The sequence below is a fragment of the Manis pentadactyla genome, chromosome 14, assembly GCF_030020395.1.
Source record: "Manis pentadactyla isolate mManPen7 chromosome 14, mManPen7.hap1, whole genome shotgun sequence".
Taxonomy (NCBI): domain Eukaryota; kingdom Metazoa; phylum Chordata; class Mammalia; order Pholidota; family Manidae; genus Manis; species Manis pentadactyla.
This window is the reverse complement of record NC_080032.1, coordinates 81,770,022-81,790,677: the sequence shown is the minus strand read 5'-3', so window position 1 is coordinate 81,790,677 and position 20,656 is coordinate 81,770,022. Positions and strand designations below refer to the sequence as shown.

At 37.8% G+C, this 20,656-nt stretch overlaps 1 protein-coding gene and 1 pseudogene across 1 annotated transcript in view; both read right to left on the bottom strand.

The window, feature by feature from the left end:
- SMCO2 (single-pass membrane protein with coiled-coil domains 2) overlaps positions 1-20,656 on the bottom strand; it is an 86,221-nt gene that overhangs the window by 62,428 nt on the left and 3,137 nt on the right. Inside the window, exon 2 of the mRNA XM_057491292.1 lies at positions 18,100-18,242. The gene's annotated coding sequence lies outside the window, so the exon portion shown is untranslated. The remainder of the gene's footprint in view (positions 1-18,099; positions 18,243-20,656) is intronic.
- LOC118914579 (secreted frizzled-related protein 3-like) lies at positions 4,699-17,562 on the bottom strand (annotated as a pseudogene).

The window sequence follows — 20,656 nt, the reverse complement described above, 5'->3', positions numbered from 1 at the left end:
AACATTTTTCAGAGAATTAATAGCAATGTTATAAGTGATCATTCTTAGGGAAATATCAGAGACTTATTTTGTAGAAATTTCATAGAATTTTAATGGAAATAATGCAACAAAGGGTTATGTGGTCAAATCAGCTTAGCAAAGTTACAGTTAAGTAACTTCTTTCTGGGAAGATTTCTCAGTTTAATATGCTTGTAATTATGAAGCTGCAGCTATGACACTTTTGTCAGTGTGGCATGCTTGAGGAATTCTCTACCTAATGTGGTTCTAGAAGTGTTTTTGAGGACAGGATGACAAATATATTAAATATGCCTCAGTTGATGATGAGTGGTTGCCTGGAGCTCTGTTTATAGCTATATAATATTCCATCATGCATACATGTATGTATGTATGTATAGATACACACCACATTTTCTCTATCAGTTCATCCATTGAAGGACACAGGTGGCTTACATGTCATGGCTACTGTATTGCCACAATGAACGTGAAGGGACAGATAACTTTTCGAGTTAGTGTTTTGTATTCTTCAGTTAATACCTAGACATGGGAATGCTGGGTTATGTAGTAGTTCTATTTTTAATTGGATTTGAGGAGCTTCCATAGGTTTTCCTTATTATCTGTACACATTTACATTCCACCAATGTGTACGTGGGTTCCCTTTTCTCCAAATTCTTACCAAGACTTATTTTTTTTTCTTTCATATGATAGCCATTCTAACAGGTGTGAGGTGACATCTCATTGTGGTTTTGATTTGCATTTCCCTGATGATCACTGATACTGAGCACCTTTACATGTACCAATTGGCCATCTATGTCTTTGGAAAAATAACTATTCAGATCCTCTGCCTATTTTTTAATTGGATTGTCTGGAGTTTTTGTTTTGCTATTGAGTTGTATTGAGTTCTTTATATATTTTGGATAGTAAGCCCTTATCACATTATTTCCAAATATTTTCTCCCATTTAATAGATTGTCTTATTTTGTTTATGGTTTCCCTTGCTGTGCCATTTTTTGTAATGTTTATTATGTTCAACTCTTTGATCCATTTTAAGTTGATTTTTGTAAGTGGTGTAAGATGAGGTCCAATTTTATTCTTTTGCACATGGCTGCCAGTTTTCCTGAAACTATGTATTGAAGATACTTTCCTTTCCCCATTGTACATTCTTGGCTCCTTTATCATGAATTACTTGACTGTCTACCTGTGGATTTATGTCTGGGCTCTCTATTCTGTTCCACTGGTTTGTGTGTTTTTATGCCAATACTATACTGTGTTGGTTACTATAGCTTTAAGATGTAGTTTGAAATTGGGAAGTGTGATGTCTCCATATTTGTTCTTTAAATTGCTTTGGCTTCTCAGGGTCTTTTGTGGTTCCATATGAATTTTACATTTGTCCTATTTCTGTGAAAAATGCCATCAGAATTTTGATAAGGACTGTATTGAATTTGTTGATTGCTTTTAATAGTATGACTATTTAAACAACATTCCTATCCATGAGCATGGAATATCTTTCCATTTCCCTGTATCTTTAATTACTTTCATCAGTGTCTTATAGTTTTCAATGTGCAGATTTTCACCTTAGTTAATTCTGTTATTAGGTATTCTTTTCCATGCAATTATAAATGATATTGTTTTTACTTCTCTTTGTGATAGCTCGTTGTTAATGTCTAGAAATGCAACTGACTTCTGTAGATTGATTTTTTTGTATCCTGTAACTTTACTGAATTCACCTGTTATAACAGTTTTGTGGTAGTCTTTAGGATTTTCCATAGAAAGTATCATGTTATCTGCAAACAGTGACAATTTTACTTCTTTTCAATTTAGATGACTTTTATGTCTTTTTCTTGACTATTTGCCCTAAGACTTCCAATATTATGTTGAGTATATGTGATGGGAGTAGGTATTCTTGTCTTGTTCCTGATCTTAAAAGAAAAACTTTCAATTTTTCACTATTGAGTATGATGTTCACTGTGGACTTGTATCTGGCCTTGATTATTTTGAAGTAGTTTCTTCCTATCTGCACTTTGTGGAAAGTTTTTTCTCATGAAAGGTTGTTGAATTTTGTCAAATGCTTTTCATGCATCTATTGATATGATCATATGGTTTTTATCCTTCATTTTTAAAATCTGGTATAATACATTCATTTGCAGATGTTGAACCCATCCTTGCAATAAATACCATTTGATCATAGTGTATGATCAAGTATTGATGAATTCAGCATGCTAATATTTTCTTGAGCATTTTTGTATCTATTTTCATCAGGGTTATTGGCCTGCGATTTCCTTTTCTTGTACTCTCCTTGTCTGGTTTTTGTATCAGGATAATGCTGACCTTGTAAAATGAGTGTGAACTGTTCCCTACTCTTCTATTTCTGGAAGAGTTTGAGGAAGATTGGTTTTCTTCTTCAAATGTTTGGTAGAGTGTATCAGTGAAGCCATCTGTTCCTGGGTTTTTGTTTGTTAGGGGTTTTTGATTATTGAGTGTAACTCCTTACTAGTAATAGGTCTGTTTGGCTTTCTATTTTTCTTCAAGATTCAGTCTTGGTAGATTGTATGTTTCTAGGAATTTATTATCTACATTGTCCAATTTGTTGGCATATTATAGTTCATAATAGTTTCTTACAATCCTTTGTATTTCTGTGGTAGCAGTTGTCATGTCTCCTCTTATTTCTGGTTTTGAGTTCCCTCTTTTTACTTCACAAGTCTGATAAAAGTTTGTCTATTTCTTTATCCTTTCAAAGAACCAACTTTAACTTTCATCTTTTCTATTGTCTTTTTAGTCTCTATGTCATTTATATCCCCTCTGATCTTAATTGCCTTCTTTTTACTAGCTTTGGATTTAGTTTGTTTTTCTAGCCTCTTGGCTCCTTGTGTAATAAATATAGGTATTTATTGCTCTAAATGTCCCTCTTAGAACTGCTTTTGCTGCATAACATAAATTTTGGCATGTTGTATTACCATTTTTATTTGGCTTGAAGTATTTTTCCTTGACCCATTGGTTATTCAGGAGCATGTTGTTTAATCTGCACATACTTGTGAAATTTCCAGTTTTCTTCTTGTAATTGATTTCTAGTGTCATACCACTATTGTCAGAAAAGATGCTTGATATGATTTCAGTCTTCTTAAATTCATTAAGATCTGTTTTGTGGCCTAACATATTATCTATCTGGAAAAATGTTCCATGTGTGTTTGATAAAACTGGGTATCATGTTGCTTTTGGATGGAGTGTTGTGCATATGTTAAGTCTATCTAGTCTGACTTGTAACTTAAGGCCCATGTTTCCTTTCTGATTTCCTGTCTCGATGACCTATCCATTAATGAGAGTGGGATATTTTGTTGCTGTTTATTTCTCCCTTTGGGTCTGTTAATGTTTATACAGTTATGTGCTCCTATGTTGGGTGCATAAATATTAACAAATGTTATCCTCTTGAACTGACTTCATCATTATATAATGACCTTCTTTGTCAACTGCTATTGGTTTTGGCTGAATATCTATTTTGTCTGATATGAGTATAGCTACCGCAGCTTTCTTTTTGGTTTCCACCTGCAGACATGGAATATCTGTTTCCACTCCTTCACTTTCAGGCTGTGTGTGTTCTAAGGTCTGAACTAAGTCTCTTGTAGCACATAGATGAATCCTGTTTTTTTTTAATCCATTCAGCCACCCTATATCTTTTGAATTTAGTCCATTGCCTTTAAAATATTATTGATAGGTACAGATTTATTGCCATTTTGTTAATTGCCTCCTGGATGTTTTAAACCTTTTTTCCTTGCTCTCTTTCTGATTTGATTTTTTTTTCTTTAGTGGTATACTTAGATTCCTTTTCTCATTATGTTTTGTGTATCTATATAAGTTTTTGCTTTGTGGCTGCCACGAGGCTTACATACACCACCTAGTAACAGTCTGCTTTAAGTTGAAAATAACCTAATACTGAACACATACTGAAGTTCTACATTTTTTACTTTCCCCAGCAAGTTTAATGTTTTGTAGTCAAAATTTACATCTTGTGTATCCATTAACAAATTGTTGTAGTTGTTTTTACTGTTGTCTTTTCACCTTCATACTAGCTTTATAAGTAAATAACACATGACCTTTCCAACACTAGATTCTAAATTTTACCTATATTTATCTTTCCTAGTGAGAGTTATACTTTCATATATTTTCTTGTTACTTATTAGTGCCCTTTCACTTCAGCTTTAATAAGTCCCTTTAGCATTTCTTGAAAGGCTGGTCTCGTGGTGATGAACTCTTTAGCTTTTGCTTGGGTGGAATACTCTCTTTCTCATAGAAAACTCTGCTGGGTAGAATATTCTTGGTTACCAGGGTTTTTTTCTCTTTCAGCACTTTGAATATATGGAGCCGCTCCCTTCTGGCCTGCAAAGCTTCTGCCAAAAAATCTTGTGATTATGGGGATTCTCCTCTACATTAACAAGCTGCTTTTCTCTTACTGTTTTTAAGATTCTTTCCTTGTCTTTAACTTTTGACAATTATTATAAATTATGTCTCTGTTATAGTTAAACAGAATACATATATTTAAGGATCTGTACCCAACCACAAAAAGTGTGTGGGGGGCGGGGGAAGGGAAAAGCTGAAAACAAGTGAAAAAATAAAAGTAATATCAGTTATCACACGATTTTTGTGCTAAGTAATGGAATAGTGCAGTAATGGAATTATAGTATTGTTCAATAGTGCAATTTTCCTTTGCTAGTCCAGCAGTGCAAGTTTCAATAAAGGTCTACTATGTTCTTCTCAGAATTCAGTGGCATGCTTGCCAAGGGTCAGAATTCCTGTCAGAATTCTGACTCTGAGTGGAATTACGATGGCTAAAATCACTTTTACTCAGTTTAAGATGATGGAGCTTCATATCCCAGTGTTTAACATCTTTTTTTACCAAGCTGATCATTCCATTTCTCAGCAATGGAAGTTTTCACCCAGAATAATCTGAAGCATTCTTCATCTTCATAGCCCATGATGATGTATTCCTCACTAAGTAGAGGGCACAGGAAGCCAGAATTGATATGAAGGTATAATGGTGCCCCTGGGAACATTTACTTGAGAAGCCTTTAGAATCTCCTTCGACTACTACAGTCATGCCATGGCACTTGGTCTTTACCTCCTTAACTTTAGACTGAATGATGTATTTACAACTGTTTCAGAAATAAGTCTTCTGCATGACCCTGATAAGCTTACATTAGTAGCATTTACTACTTGCCCCTCTATGGTTTCTATTACTAGAATTCATAGGAAAACTCACTCTGTCTGCAGGGATAATGGCCTTGGGAGAGAAGCACATGTCCTGGTCATAAATGGCAGCTCCTTGTAAGCCATGCTCAAGTGGTGGTACTCCATGAAGATGGGCTTGCAGCCCTGCTGGGCCCACTGCACACACAATTCCAGGGCTTGATGGGTTGGTGCTGGAAGTCAGTGGTGGAGATGGGTGTGTACACGGTACAGAGGGAGAGAAGATCAGAGCTGCCAGGGGTGCCCAGCAAACCTTCAAACTGCCATTGGCCAGGAGGGTGCTGGTCTGGGTGCCGTGGTACAAGTGCCTGGGCATCTTAGCCATGTTTCAAGGCATGGGCTTGCATTAGGGGGATGTGGACAGGCTTGCAGGGTGCGGGCTGGGATCCAGCCACCTGGAGCAGACAGAGCACGGCGAGGATGAGCAGCCCAGCCCACGGTAGCGTCCCTCCCAAGCTGACACAGACCACAGTCCCAGAAGCACAGGGTAGGGTACAACAGAGATGAGGACTCTTGGGAGCTCATCTGCCACCTCCTCTTCCCCCTGTAGATTTGGTGTGTCTATGGGAGAAGATGAGTTTGGGATCTTCCTACATTGCCATCTTGAACTGGACTAAATGAGGTTTTTCAAGAATAATAACTTTAAGCTTCTCTTTTAGTGATATCTTTAAAAAATGTATATTTCATCACAGATTTTTGGTGTATTTACCTCCAACATAAAAATGGAACAGATTTTCTCTTGGACAAGAAAAAGTATGGGAAATACAGACTAAAGGTGAGCCAAGAATGAGGAATGCCTAATAGAATAATTCCAATTCCAGAAACACATAGCTGGACAAGAAATTTAAAACAACTCTTTCACTCTCTAAACACACACTTCACTTCAGCAATGGACAGACCCTTCCACAGCAACGACTACCTAGGTATTAAACAAAAAAAGGTGATTCCAGTTAAAAATATGTGACACAACTTGCTACTCCTCAGCCCACCCTTCCCCTCCAAAAAAATCCCAACCAAAAACAAAGATTCAGCTCCCATACCTAAACCCACAATCCTAGGAAATCATCAGCTATCATGAATTATGAGTTTTCCATTGTCGCTTCTGTATGCGTCCCCATTCCTTCCTCTGGCCCTAGACTGTCAGGCTGTTGCCTGTTTTCCACATCATCTCCCTTCCAAGGATGCCTTTAAATCCAGATCTGGGCATGTGCCCATAGCCTGGCTGATCTGTATATTCCAGCCTGGTAACCACAGGGAAGTCTGGATAAACCACGTTGATCCAGAGAGGCCTCTGAACATTTTTATGTGAATTACTAGCAAATAGAGAAGCTGTCCTCCCACCGAGATTGCCAGTTATAAGAACGATATGGTCTAGGAGTTTCTCAACATCACTATGGGGTTGGGGGTGGGGTGCTGGGGTAAAATCAGTTCAGGGAAAAGCAAAGCTGAGAGATGGAAAGAGAGATCGGGCAGGGTGGAGGAGATAGCCGGAGACTGCCAGCACCGAGGCCATGGACTGTGATGTGAGCAGAAAGGAGCCTTTACTGGGTTAAGCCACTGAGGTTTTAGAGTTGTTACAGCAGTTAGCGTACTCCGAGGAACACACCCCAAAATGCACACAGTGACGTAGTTCAATGTATCTCTCCGCCCAGTGGCTTGAGAACACAGACTGTCATCTAGTCTATGTTTCCACTTTAGAAAATGGCTAAGGATAAACTTTTTTTGGATGGAGTTTAATACAATTTTTTTTTAAAAAAACACTCCAACTAGTAATTGTTATAAAATATTGTTTAATTTCATTTTTTAAATTACTCACCACGAATTTTTTAAAATACCAATATATAGGCAAGAATAAGCTGGAAAAGAGCTAAAAAACTGTATGAAAGACAAAGCTAAACTCAAGAACTCAGTGAGCAGGGCCACACACACACACATATGGCCTCAAATGAGTTCCGAAAGCATACTCCAGTTTGGATGGGTTTTCTTTCTAAGGTCAGCTTTTACTGGAGCCACATTTGGAAAGTTCCCTAAACCAAAGTTCTTACATTATGTGGGAAGGATTTTCCCAGACTTCTCTTAAAAAGCATTTCTCATAAAATAATCCACACCAGAGAAGCAGACTTATTCTAAACACAAAAGTCATAAATGTCTCTCTGAGGCCCCATAGAACTTGAAAAAATTAATGAAAACAAAACACTATAGCAATGGAGAAGTGACATCTAGTGGCCACTTAGCACTTTTTCTTTATGGCTTCTGGTAATTCTAGGTGTCAGCCCTGCTCTGCCCATAACGCTGTACTTGGCAAATCTGAATCTCCAGTTCCAGAGCCCAGCATTGACCTGCTTGAATGGATCTGACACCGGACACCACTAAACACGCTCAAATAACTAGCTAGTGGCTGTTTCATTTACTTGTACCCCAGGCTCTAGAGATTCCATAAAAAATATGACTAATATGGCCTTTTCCCATTGTGACACTGTAATTAAATAATTTAATTCCATTATTGACCAGAAGTGTCTAGTCTATAATTTCCCATTTGTCTTTCTGTTTCTCAATGGATTTATAAATTTAGTAACTACCGTATGGTGTCAAAATACACCTCAAGTTTTACTTGATTTCAAGCTATCATTATATATCATTAATGCATCTGCCATAAAAATATCTGTCCCTCCTAATAACAAGATTATTAGTTTCAAAGAAGTTTTAAAGATGATACTTAGAAGTTCACAGTTATTTGATTATATTAAATCAAGGACCAATAAACAATCGTTCTTTAAACAATAGCATTTAGAGGTTAGTATCATACTTGAGATATAACCTTTGGTTTACTTCAATAATACCCACTTAATAAAGTGTTCTAAACCAGCACCGCCCAAGAGAAATGTGTGTCACATGTGTAACTTAAAATTTTCTAGTAGTCACATTAGAAAAGTAAAAAGTAAAATTCTAATGTTTCACTTATATCAGTGCTCCTAAAACATTTTCATGTAATTTCCTATTTCTCTTTTAATACTCAGTGTTCATCATTAGGTATGCATTTTACATTTACAGCCCATTTCTGCTTCTATTAGCTACATTTCAAGTGCTCATCAGCCACATGTGCCCAGTGGCTACCGTACTGGACAGCACAGTCCTAGACTCTGACCCTAATGTTCAAGTCTTGTGGAAAGAATCACAGAATCAGAACTGGAAGTAAACTTAGATCAAATATCTTGCTACAAATGAGGAAACTGAGGTACAGAGAGTTTAAATGGCTTGCCTGAGGTCACACAGTGAAATTTAGGTTGAGCAGGCTCTTCTGATTCTAGGCACTCCACTCACTCCACTATGTTATCACAGGTAATTCTTAGGGTTGGGGGAAAAAACCCAGAGTACCCTTTTTATAATGCTTTCATTCCAAGGGTAGATATTTTTCACCAGAAGGCAAGACATTAGGAGAAAAAGTACTATAGGGTAAGCCATAAAAATATCTGTCACTCCTAATAACAATCAAATGTAGAATACATTTTGAAGAAAACACTATACTCGCAAGAGCTACGGTATCTTACAATGCATGGGTCCAGGACAAGGAGATCTACAGAAAAATATTCTAGTGGGTAATTAAAAGCCAATTGAATGCTTTGACCCATCTGCCCACTGGTCTAGGGAATAACTCCTCCTGCAAGAGAAAAAACTGCTATTGTGCAAGGCAGCAGGGGCCTGCCTCTAGGAACCTGGCCGCTCAGACCCTTGTGTCATGAGGGTTTGTCCCATGTGCTTTTGAGGCCATGCAGTCACAGTGACCTTTTCTGCTATCACTGGCTTAGGTCAGCTCTGGAGGCCACGCCCGACTTGCGAAGGTTCAAACCTCTAAAACGCTGTTTGTGATCCCCACTGTCTTTCTTACTGTCCCTTTCTTCTTCCCGTCCAACAATATTCAGAGGCCAGCTTCTCAAGTAACCAGTGCAATGAATGGATGGTACAGAACCTTCTAGGATCTAATCAGAAGTTGAAAACAGAGCATTTGACTCTTAATGAATAAGCTCTTAAGTTTCTCATATTGGCATGTATAACAGTTATAATTGTGCAATGAAATACCCTGTAAATATGTTAACATACAAAAGGGGAATTGGGAATGAGTGAACTACATAAGTTCACTTATTAATTGTGTTAATAATAATTGTGTTAGGTGTACTTAAAAACAGCTTAAGAATCTTTGTGGTAACCTGAAACCTTAAAGTTTTGTTAAGTGAAGGAATAAGTCAAAACCCCCGGCCTCAACAGGCCTTTAAAGGCTCAATCTGAAATTCCTTATAAAAGTTCCAGCGAAGCACACCTGAAAGAGCCTGTGCCATCAATGGCTGTTCTTGCTGCACTTACGTAAATAATCAGGTCAACTGTATTAAAGCTAAACTTATTTTATATTAATAAAAATGAGAGTGATTTTAGAGAGAAAGAAGAATTGAGTTTCAATAGTGCAGCCTTATCTCTATTAGATTCTAATACTGTTCACTGTGAAATAGACTAGATCCTGGATTCTAGTTTCCTCAGAGTATCTGGCTATAACTCCAAATGTGTCAGTGTCCACCCACCATTTCAATTAGGGTTGTACTATTTCTAGTCCTCATATTCAACCATTCATTCTTAATCTCATCAAGTTTGTTTCCTCCAGAACAAATAATCCAACTCCAGATGTTGCTCAAAAACAGATTTCAATCCGGCCCAACGCTGATGAAGACGCACACGAGCAGCCCCGCGCCTCAGTTGCCGCCTTTCATGCGCCCTGGTCCCTGTCTGCCTCTGCACCTGTGGCTCCGTGACCCCTCCTCTCCCTGACAGACAGCAAGGAACTGCTGGACGCACAGGCAGGGACAGCACCCCTACTCGGCAGGAAGCAGATACAGAAGAGTGACCGACACCCACTTTTCCTTGAAAGATTTCAAGGGCCCACGTTCCTTGAGGGGCGAATGAGGTGGGGCAGAGACATGGGACAAGCATTGTGATTAACTTTTTCCCGCTTATGATGAAAAGCGCTGAGATATAAACAGTAGAGTAGGAAAGAAGGAACTCCATCTTAAGGCTAAGATTCCATTTTAAAAAGCAGAGAGTTGAGAAGTACGATTCCTAGCATATTCTCTGGTAATCAGACAGCAGCCCAACAGCCTATCTTAAGGCAGGGCAGGCAGTCTTAGCTGATATGTCCCCACTTCTTTGGCCAAGCTCTACAAAGGGACCTCCAGTCCCTCAGACTCGCCCATGGCTGCCTGCTCCAGTATCACGACGACCTCTTGCTTTGCAGCCCCTCAAAATATGACTCTATATCCCACACTATCTCCCTCCTTAGATTCCTGGGGAAGAAGGGATACTGTGTCTCAAAGCTCAACTAAAACAGCAAAAGGTCGGTCTGTATTTGATAATCACTGCTTCTCAGAACATGACATATGAGAAAAACCTAACATTCATGAATCCATTCTATCATGATATTTCCTTTTGTTTGGGCTTAAGATTTACATATGTGAGTTTTTTTCACCCACCATGTACCAATCTCAACAGGTCAATGCACCTGAAGGACTTCGTTTTTCCTTCTTGTTCGCCATCTTCCATTCTACAAAAATGCAGGATAAAAAATCAAACTAGGTGAAACAGCTTCTGTAATTCTTGAGAGAAAAATAAATGTGAGATTAAGTCCAATCATCTTAATTCCTATTAGTCTTTATGAATGCTACCCTGAGCTCCTAAGGATTATCACTGTCTACACGAGCTGTTCTCCTAGTAAAGCTGACAGGCACATCTCCATCAGGGTAATTAATACAAACCATGTTGACTAATAAGGAACAATCATTGGTGCTCTATTAAGAAATTATCTCATGCCAATCTTGAGAAAGGCTAAAACCTTCCTAGGAGAATATTACATTTTACTGACACTATGTTTAAAACAACTGATGGCTTAACCAAAAATTTTATCCTAGCTGTATTAGCCTAAATATGCATTAAGAGTCTCAGACTTTTATTGTATATCAGCTATACTTCAATTTAAAAAAAAAAAGAATGTCAGGCTTTGAGGGGGATTGTGGGAAGACAGCAGAATAGGAGGTCTCTGTGATAACCCCGCCCTGTGTACACACAGAGGCAGCAACCGCGTCGCAGCAACTAAATCTGAAAATGACCTGAAGCAGCAGAACAGGCAAAGCTCATGCCAAAGAGGAGGGGAAAGGGGCAGAGCCATGACGGATGGGAGCCAAGCCCTTCCCCCGTCCCGATTCATAAGTGGGAAGGAGTGAATCTGAAGGGGAGATGGGATACAGTCCCCCACACCCAGCACACCAGGCCCCGGGGATCAGTACCGGAAAGATGAGACCCCATAAAATCTGGCTTTGAATGTCAGTGGGGCTCACACCTGGGAGAGCTGAGTTGATCAGTCTGAGGCCAACGCAGTAGCAGCAGTTTGAAAGGAGATTTACTAATTAACTTTGGATGTTTGCTGGGTCGGGGGCCCGCGAGAGCTTTCTCCAGGGCAGTAGGGGCCGCCACAGGCCTTTGTGTGCCCTCCCACAGACTTGCTGGCTAGATGCTTGCCAGAGCCAGCTCTGACACACTCCATCCGCCTGCCAGCACCTTGCCTCAGTGTTCCCCTGTGGACTCTACCACCTAACACACCCGGCCCAGCAGGTGCCCCATCGGAGTGCCAACTGCCACGGGAGGGGAGGAGCCAGGCCCAGCCACCAGCACACTATCTGTAGTCTTGTGGGCATGGCTGGCAGATGGGCTGGCCCTGTGCTCCAGTGCTCCAGCAGTGGCAGCACCCAGCCGTTCAGCCAGCCATGCAGAGGGCCGTTATCACCCCAACAGGAAGGTGCACATGGCCCACAAAGGGGACATCCCTGGAGTGCCCGGCTCTGGTGACCCAGGAGGTATTGTGTTTCTGGGCACCAGAGGACAACAACTATTTAAGGACACTGCTTTCAAGGATAGGAGACATAGCTGACCTACATAATACATAGAAGCAAACACAGAGAGCCAGATAAAATGAGGAGAAGAGGACTATGTTCTAAATAAAAGAACAAGACAGAGATAAGCAATCTACCTGAAAAAGAATTCAAAGTACTGGTAATAAAGATGCTCACTGGATTGGAGAGAAGAGGGGACAAATTCAGGGAGGACTCCAAGAAAGAGAAAACATAAAAAAGAACCATTCAAAGCTGAACAATACAATTACTGAAATGAAAAATACACTAGAAGGAATCAATAGCAGATTAGAGGATGTGGAAGAAGGGGTCAGCAAACTGGAAGACAGGGTGATGGAAAGCAACCAAACTGACTATTCTGCTGTTTAAAATCATTTTTAAAATAATTTTAAAAAATGAGATGGTAAGAGATCTCTGCAACAACTTCATATCAAACATTTGCATAATAGGGGTCCCAGAAGAGAGAAAGAGGCTAAAAACATCCCTGACCTAGGGAAGAAAACACAGAGAGCACCCCAAAAAAAATGAACCCAAGGAGGTTTATACCAAGACACATAGTAATTAAATAGAGACTCTTAAAAGTAGCAAGAGAAAAACAGACAGTTACATTCAAAGGAAATACCATAAGCCTATCAGTTGACTTTTCAGCAGAAACTTTGTAGGCAAGAAGGGAGTGGGATGAAATTTTCAGGTGCTAAAAGGAAAATAACCTACAATCAAGAACACCCAGCAAGGGTATCATTCAGAATTCATGGAAAGTTAAGCAGTTCTCCAGATGAACAACATTAAAGGACTCATCACCACAAAACCAGCCTTACAATAAATGTTAAAGGGAGTTCTTTAAGTGGAAAAGGAAAGGCTATAACTCGAAGAAAATTAGGAAAAGGAAAAACATTACTGGTAAAAACAAAGATACAGTAAGGCAGCAAACCAACAATTTATAAAGCTAGTAAGAAGATTAAAAGACAAAAGTACTAAAATCAATTCTATACACAAAAATTAGTCAAAATATACACAAGATATAAAGTACTTCTTTTAGAATGTGTTATTACCTAAGTGACCATCAACCTAATACAGACTGCTATATATAAATATAGGAGGCTGTATATGAAGTTCACAGTAACCACAAACCAAAAACCTATAATATACATAAAAAAATAGAAATGCATCCAAGGGTAAAAGTAAAGAAATCATGAAATCATAAGAGAAGAGATCAAGAAAAAAGGAACAAAGAAGAACTACACAAAGGCCAAAAAACAATTACCGAAATGGCAATAAGTACATACCTATCAATAGTTGCTTTAAATGTAAATGGAGAAATGCTCTAATCAAAAGACATGGGGTGGCTCAGTGGATTAAAGAAATAAGACCCATCTGTATGCTGCCTACAAAAGACTAACTTCAGACCTAAAGACACACACAGACTGAAGGGATGAAAAAAGTCCCCTGAAATGGAAGAAAAAAAAAAGGCTACCATAGCAATACTTAGACAAGACAGACTTCAAAACATAAATGTAACAGAGACTAAGAAGGGTACTACTTAATGATAAAGGGATCAATCTAACAAGAGGATATAATAATTGTAAATACCTATGCACCCAACACAGGAGCTCCTAAATGTATAAAGCAAATATTAACAGACATAAGGGGAGAAATCAGTGGTAATACAATAATAGTAGAGGACATTAACATCCCATTATATTAACAGGTAGATTATCCAGACAGAAAATCAATATGGAAATAGAGGCTTTGAAAAACACATTCACAGTGTAGCTCAGAGAAGACAAATAGGGACTCTGTGGTGTTTTACTACACTGATGGGCAGTGACTGCAATGGGGTATTGGGGGGGACTCAATAATAAGGGTGAATGTAATAACCACATTGTTTTTCTTGTGAAACCTTCATAAGAGTGTATATCAATGACACCTTAATAAAAAAAAATTAAAAAAAAAAAGAAAAACACATTCAACCATATGGACTTAACAAGTAGAACATTATCCAAAACCAGCAGAAAACACATTCTTTTCAAGGGCACATGGAATGTTCTCCAGGATAGGTCACAGGTTAGGCGTATGTCTCAGTAAATTTAAAAAGACTGAATTTCTATCTAGCATCTTTCCTGATCACAACACAATAAAGCTAGAAATTAATCATAAGAAAAAAACCTTGAAAAAACACAAACGTATGAAGACTAAACAACATGCCACTCAACAACTAATAGGTTAATGAACAAATCAAAGAGGAAATAAATACATGGAGACAAATGAAAACAAACATAATGGTTCAAAATCTTTGGGTGCTGCTAAAGCAGGTCTAAGGGAGTTCATAGGAATACAGACCTACCTCAACAAACAAGAACAATCTCAAATAAACAATCTAACCTTATAACTAATGGAACTAGAAAAAGTAGAAGGAGGCACATAATAAAGATAAGAGCAGAAATAAATGAAATGGAGACTAAGAAAACAATAGAAAAGTCATTGAAACTAAGAGCTGGTTTTTGAAAAGATAAAGAAAATTGATTTAACGTTTAGCTAGACTAATCAAGGAAAAAAGGAGACTCAAATCAGAAATGAAAGACGAGTTACAAGCAACACCACAGAAATTATAAGAATAGAGAATTCTACAATCAATTATACAGCAAAAAAATATTGGAAAACATAGAAGAAGTAGATAAAGTCTTTTAAGACTGAATCAGGGATAGAAAATCTGAACAGACTGATTATCAGTAACAAAATTAAACTGGCAACCAAAAAACTCCCAGTGGAAGTCTAGGATCAGATGGCATCACAGGTGAATTCCAGAAGAGGTAATGCCTATCCTTCTCAAACTATTCCACAAAAAAGTAAGAGGGAAAAATGCTTCCAAATTAATTCTATGAGACCAGCATGACCCCGATACCAAAGGCACTACAAAGAAGAAAATTACAGACCAATATTCCTGATGGACATAGATGTAAATATCCTCCACAAAATAATAAATTCAAAAATATATTTAAACGATCATCACCATGATCAGATGGGAATTATTGCAGAGACACAGGAGTGGTTAAACATTTGCAAATTAACCAATGTGATATACCATATTAACAAAAGGAAGGATAAAATGTTACGATCATCTCACTAAATGCAGAAAAATCACTTGACAAGAATCATCATGATAAAGACTTTCAATAAAGTGAGTACACAGGGAACATACCCCAACATAACAGAGGCCATATAGGAAAAGCCCACACCTAACATCATACTCAAGGGTGAAAAGCTGAAAGTTTTTCTCTAAGATTAGGACTTAATAAACAAGGATGCCCACTCTTATCTTACCACTCATTCAAAATAGCCCTGAAAGTCCTAGCACAGCAGTCAGACAAGAAAAACAAATGGGTAAACAAATCCTATCCAAATTGGTAAGGAAGAAGTAAAATGGTCACAAATAGTGACATGACACATAATATATAAAGACTGCACCAAAAACTATTAGAATAGATTAATTCTATATAGGTGCAGATACAAAATCAATATACAGAAATGTTGCATTTCTGACTAGCAGAAAGAAATTAAGAAAACATTCCATTTACAATTGCACCAAAAAGAATAAAATACCTAGGAATAAATTTAATGAAGGAGGTGAAAGACCTGTACTCTAAAAACTAAGATATCAATGAAAGAAATTGAAAATGATACAAATAAGTGGAAAGACATACCATGCTCAGGATTTGAATAATTAATTTAAAAATGTCCATAGTAGACAAAGCAATCTATAAATCAATGCAATCCCTACCAAAATACCAATGGCATTTTTAACAGAACTAGAGCAAATAATCCTAAAATTTGTATGGAACCACAAATGACCCCAAACAACCAAAGCAATTTTGAGAAAGAAGAACAAATATGAGGATAACACAGTACCTGATTTCAAAGTATACTAAAAGCTACAGTATTGTACTGGCACAAAAATAGACACATAGATCAATGGAAGAGAACACAGGGCCCAGAAATAAACTCATATTTATATGGTCAATTGTCTACCACAGAGGAAGCTAGAATATACAATCTCTTGGTAAATCACAAGCTCTTTAATAAATGGTTTTGGGAAAAGTGGACAGCTACATGCAAAAGAATAAAACCGGACCACTTTCTTACAATGAACACAAAATGGACTGAAGACCTAAATGTAAGACCTGAAGCCATAAAACTCCTAAAAGAAAACATAGGCAGAAACTCTGGGTCATTGGCCTTAGCAATTTTTTTTTCTAGTTATATCTCCCCAGGTAAGGGAAACAAAAGCAAAAATAAATAAGTGGGACTATATCAAACTTAAACCTTCACAATGAAGGAAACCATCAATAAAACAAAAAGGGCAACCTACTGAATGGGAAAATACATTCACAAATGATATATCTGATAAGGGACTGATATCCAAAATATTTATTTAAAAAACTCATACAACTAAACACCAAAAAAGAAAAAATCAGCTGATTAAAAAATGCATAGAGGACCTGAACAGACATTTTTCCAAAGAAGACACACAGATGGCCAATAGATACATGAAAAGATGCTCGCATCACTAATCATCAGCAAAATGCAAATCCAAACCACAGTGAGATATCACCTCACACCACTCAGAATGACTAATACCAACAAGACAAGAAATAACAAGTCTTGGTGAGGATGTGGAGAAAAGGGAACCCTGTACACTGTTGGTGGGATGTAAACTGGTGTAGCCACTATGGAAAACAGTATGGAGGTTCCTCAAAAATTTAAAAATAGAAATATCATATGACACAGCAACTCCACTTCTGGAAATCTACCCAAAGAAAACAAAAATACAAATTTGAAAAGGTACATGCATGCCTATGTTTATTGCAGCAAATATGTTTAATGACTATATTCCAGGGAATCTTCACCAATGATGCCTTTAAAAAACCAACTCTCCATTCAAAACCAACAGTGCTATAGAAAGGATAAACATTTTAGAACATCCTTTGTTTAAAAATACCCAGCACTCTGAAGCTCCATCAATGGAATCAACTCCTTATCTACTGACTGACTGACATGCTCTGAGTCTCTGGGAAGGATATTATACAACCAGTACTTTTAAAACACATAAAGTACTTTGACATCCATTATTTCCTTAGAGAGAATGGAAAATGGTGGGATGAAAGGAGGGCTGGGTCAGAATGGAGGAACTCTCGGACAGAAATGAGCAAATCAGTGGTGTCCATACTCTTTTTCTCCTGCCACTACATGCCCTCTGCAAGTAGGAATCATGTCCAGTGAGAACCCAGGACTTACCTGTTGCCACTGGCTGCTGATATTTCTATCCTTGTTGAAAAAAGAAAGGTAAAGGGATTCTGAGAAAGCTTTTCCACCACTTTTTCTGTCATGATTCCTGACCGGGAAGGAAGGAGGCCTTGGGTCACGTCTACCCAGACCTGCCAGGAATGAACAGCATGAGTATCTTCACATGCTAAAAGTACCCCCCTAACATGTCTAGTTGCAGACAGACAGGAAGCAGGATGGATGGAGACACTACCACAGAAACAATCGGTTATTATATAAATGATGAGTAAGGGGAGAAGCAAAGTGGTAATTATTATTTGAAGCCAGACATGCAGGAAAATTCCTCCTCATGGTTAGGTATTTCCATTAGGGAGGTAAGCATCTTGCCATGATCACAATTACTAAGCGAATTAGCTTTATGTTAGTTACTATGTCTTTCAGACTCCACTTGACCCTCCTGGATACCTAATAACCTTCAGAGTCAGATGGAAAATTTAATGACAGAAGTGACAGTTGGGTGGATAAACAATTGCCCCTATCCAAATGTTATTATGTAATTGAAAATAACTAATGATCTTGAAAGTAATCTTTCTCTCTTCCCTAGAGTCAAAGATATCATGGGGTTATAGGAACAAATTCACCTACTGAGATGGGTCTAAATTACTTGCTTTTCGTTTTCTTGGGAACTCCGTCACACGTGGGCTGAAAGATCCAATAGCTGTTGGTTTTGTCCAAGGGCTCACATGACTGGAAACGCACTGGTTCTCTTCTCTCAGCACTTTACCTACGAGAGAAGGCACAAGAGGGCATCTTATTGTCAGCGTTAACTTGCTTTATGCATATCCATACCACACATTTTAAATGGCTCTTCTATCTTGATGTTTGAAAAATACCAACTAAATTACGACACAAAATAAAAGATTAATTAGTTAGAAATCTAAAAAATACATGAATATTGTAGAAAATAGTAGAAAGGAAGGTGCAAAACCAAGTATCACCAACTGATGTTATGATTTAGAATTTTTTTCTATAGTTGTATCATTGAAGTCACTGTATATTCTACTGTATGTATCATTGTGAAAATAACTTTATAGTAGAATTACAAATTCTGCAAAAATTATTCTGATGGCTGCATAATACATCATCATGTAGATGTGTCATAGCTACTTAACCCTCTTCTGTTGTTAGAATCATGGTTACACACATTTCTTCATCAACAAAATATGTATTGTGGTACATAAAGTTTTTAATCTACTGGTTATTTCTTTTCATTTTCTGGTTATTTTTTTTTGGATAGTATCCCAGAAATGAGTTAACAAGAACAAGGGACATGAATATTTTTAACACTGAGTTGCTAAAAAAGATAATAAAATCCTTTTTGCCTAAAGTGGTTTATTAAATGTTTTATAAAATATAAAAATCAGAATCACTGAAAATAACCTATAGTCCAGATGGGTCTCCCTGAATAATTATATTTCTCATACTAAAATGCATAAGCAAGTTTAAAGTCATTTGTACTTTATAACACAAATTGAAAATACATAAGAAATACTTATGAGAAAGCAATAAATCTACCATAATAGTGGGAGATTTTTAACACATCTCTAGCAGTAACTGATAGATTGAGCACTCAAAAATTATGATACAGACAATTTGATCCACGCAGTGGACAAGCTTGATAGACGAGACGTATATAGACCACTGTACCCAAGAGCTCCAAATTCCAGCATTGTTTTGGAGCATTCATGGAGCATTTATAAAAACTGACAATATACTGGACCAAAAAAGCAAGTAAGTCTCAACATTTTCAAAAGATTGATATCATATGTAAAACATTTTCTAACTAAAGTGTATATATGCTAGACACATTAACGAAAAGATAACCAGAAAATCCCTATATCTTTGGAAATTAAGATATACGTGAATAACTGATTGGGACAAGGAAGAATTCCAATGTAAGATTATAAAATTATGGGGCTAAATAATAATAAAAGTATTATAGATCAAAATGTGTGGGGACAGTGAAGGCGTTACTTAAAGAAATATTTTAATGGTAAATGTTTTTAGTGATGTTTACATAGGTAGTCAACCCATACAGGAAAACAAGGGGACAGTTAACACAAAGGTCAGCAATCTCTTTGGGGAAGAAAGGGGGATGTAGTCGGTGAGGGACACAGGGGCTTAAAGTAGTTTATGTTCCACTTCTTAACTTGGGTGTGAGCTCACAGACGTGTCGTTTTGATTCTTTAAGCTACACATACAATTTTTTAAATCGTCTGTATAACAGACATCGCAGTAAAGAAAGGGGGAGAGCAATTTCACCACTGGTTGTTGGCCACTTGGAATCCAGCTTCTGATGTGTGGGCGTCGGGGACTCCCAGGGGATGATCCAGGCCCACCGGGTCCCACTCGGGAGTGGTTACGGTTTCAGTTCCTGGACTTCATTCTGATGGGCTTTGAATGGCGGGACATCTGTCTCCGCAGAAAAATGTGGGGAATCTCTTAGGTGAAATAGCAACTCAATAGGAAAAATTCTCCAACGCTGAACCCCAGCACACCTTGGTGTATACAGTACCAGGCCCCTTCCACCCCTCCCACCTCTGACACACACACACACAAGAAAATACCCTCTTTCCCTCACATATGTTCAATTAGAAAAAAAAGATTATTTTTTTCTCCTCTCACTCATGATCTCCCCGTTTCAGTCTGACTTCCTTATTAACCTTTAAAACAAGAAGTGGACCATCTTTAGGCTAGCAGAATAATATTCTTCTTTTCACAAGAACAAAACCTGAAGCCCTAAGGGTCTTTACTTTTATGTTCCTTAGTGGGTGGGGGTGTACTGCCCCATCATTAGTTGTGCCCCTCAAGTTTGGCTATGTCAGTAGAAGTGTGTTCAAAACAGAGGGCTTCTGTTGCCCAAAGGAAAATACGGATTAGTGGGACTGATTCATTCTGGATGAAAGGGTCTGTTCTTTGGAAACAATTCAACCTTCATACAGTGGGTTTTTATTTGTTAGGAGGTAACTCCTAATTTAAAGAGTAAAGGTTTATTTCTGACCTTCCAATGTACTTTCAGCCTCCACATATACTTATCTAGAAGATGAGACTATGCGTTACGAATTGAAATTTAGCTCCTCTTTCATGTAATTCATTTTGGAGGGGTTTGCTTTTGGTATTTTGATATTATCTTTCCTC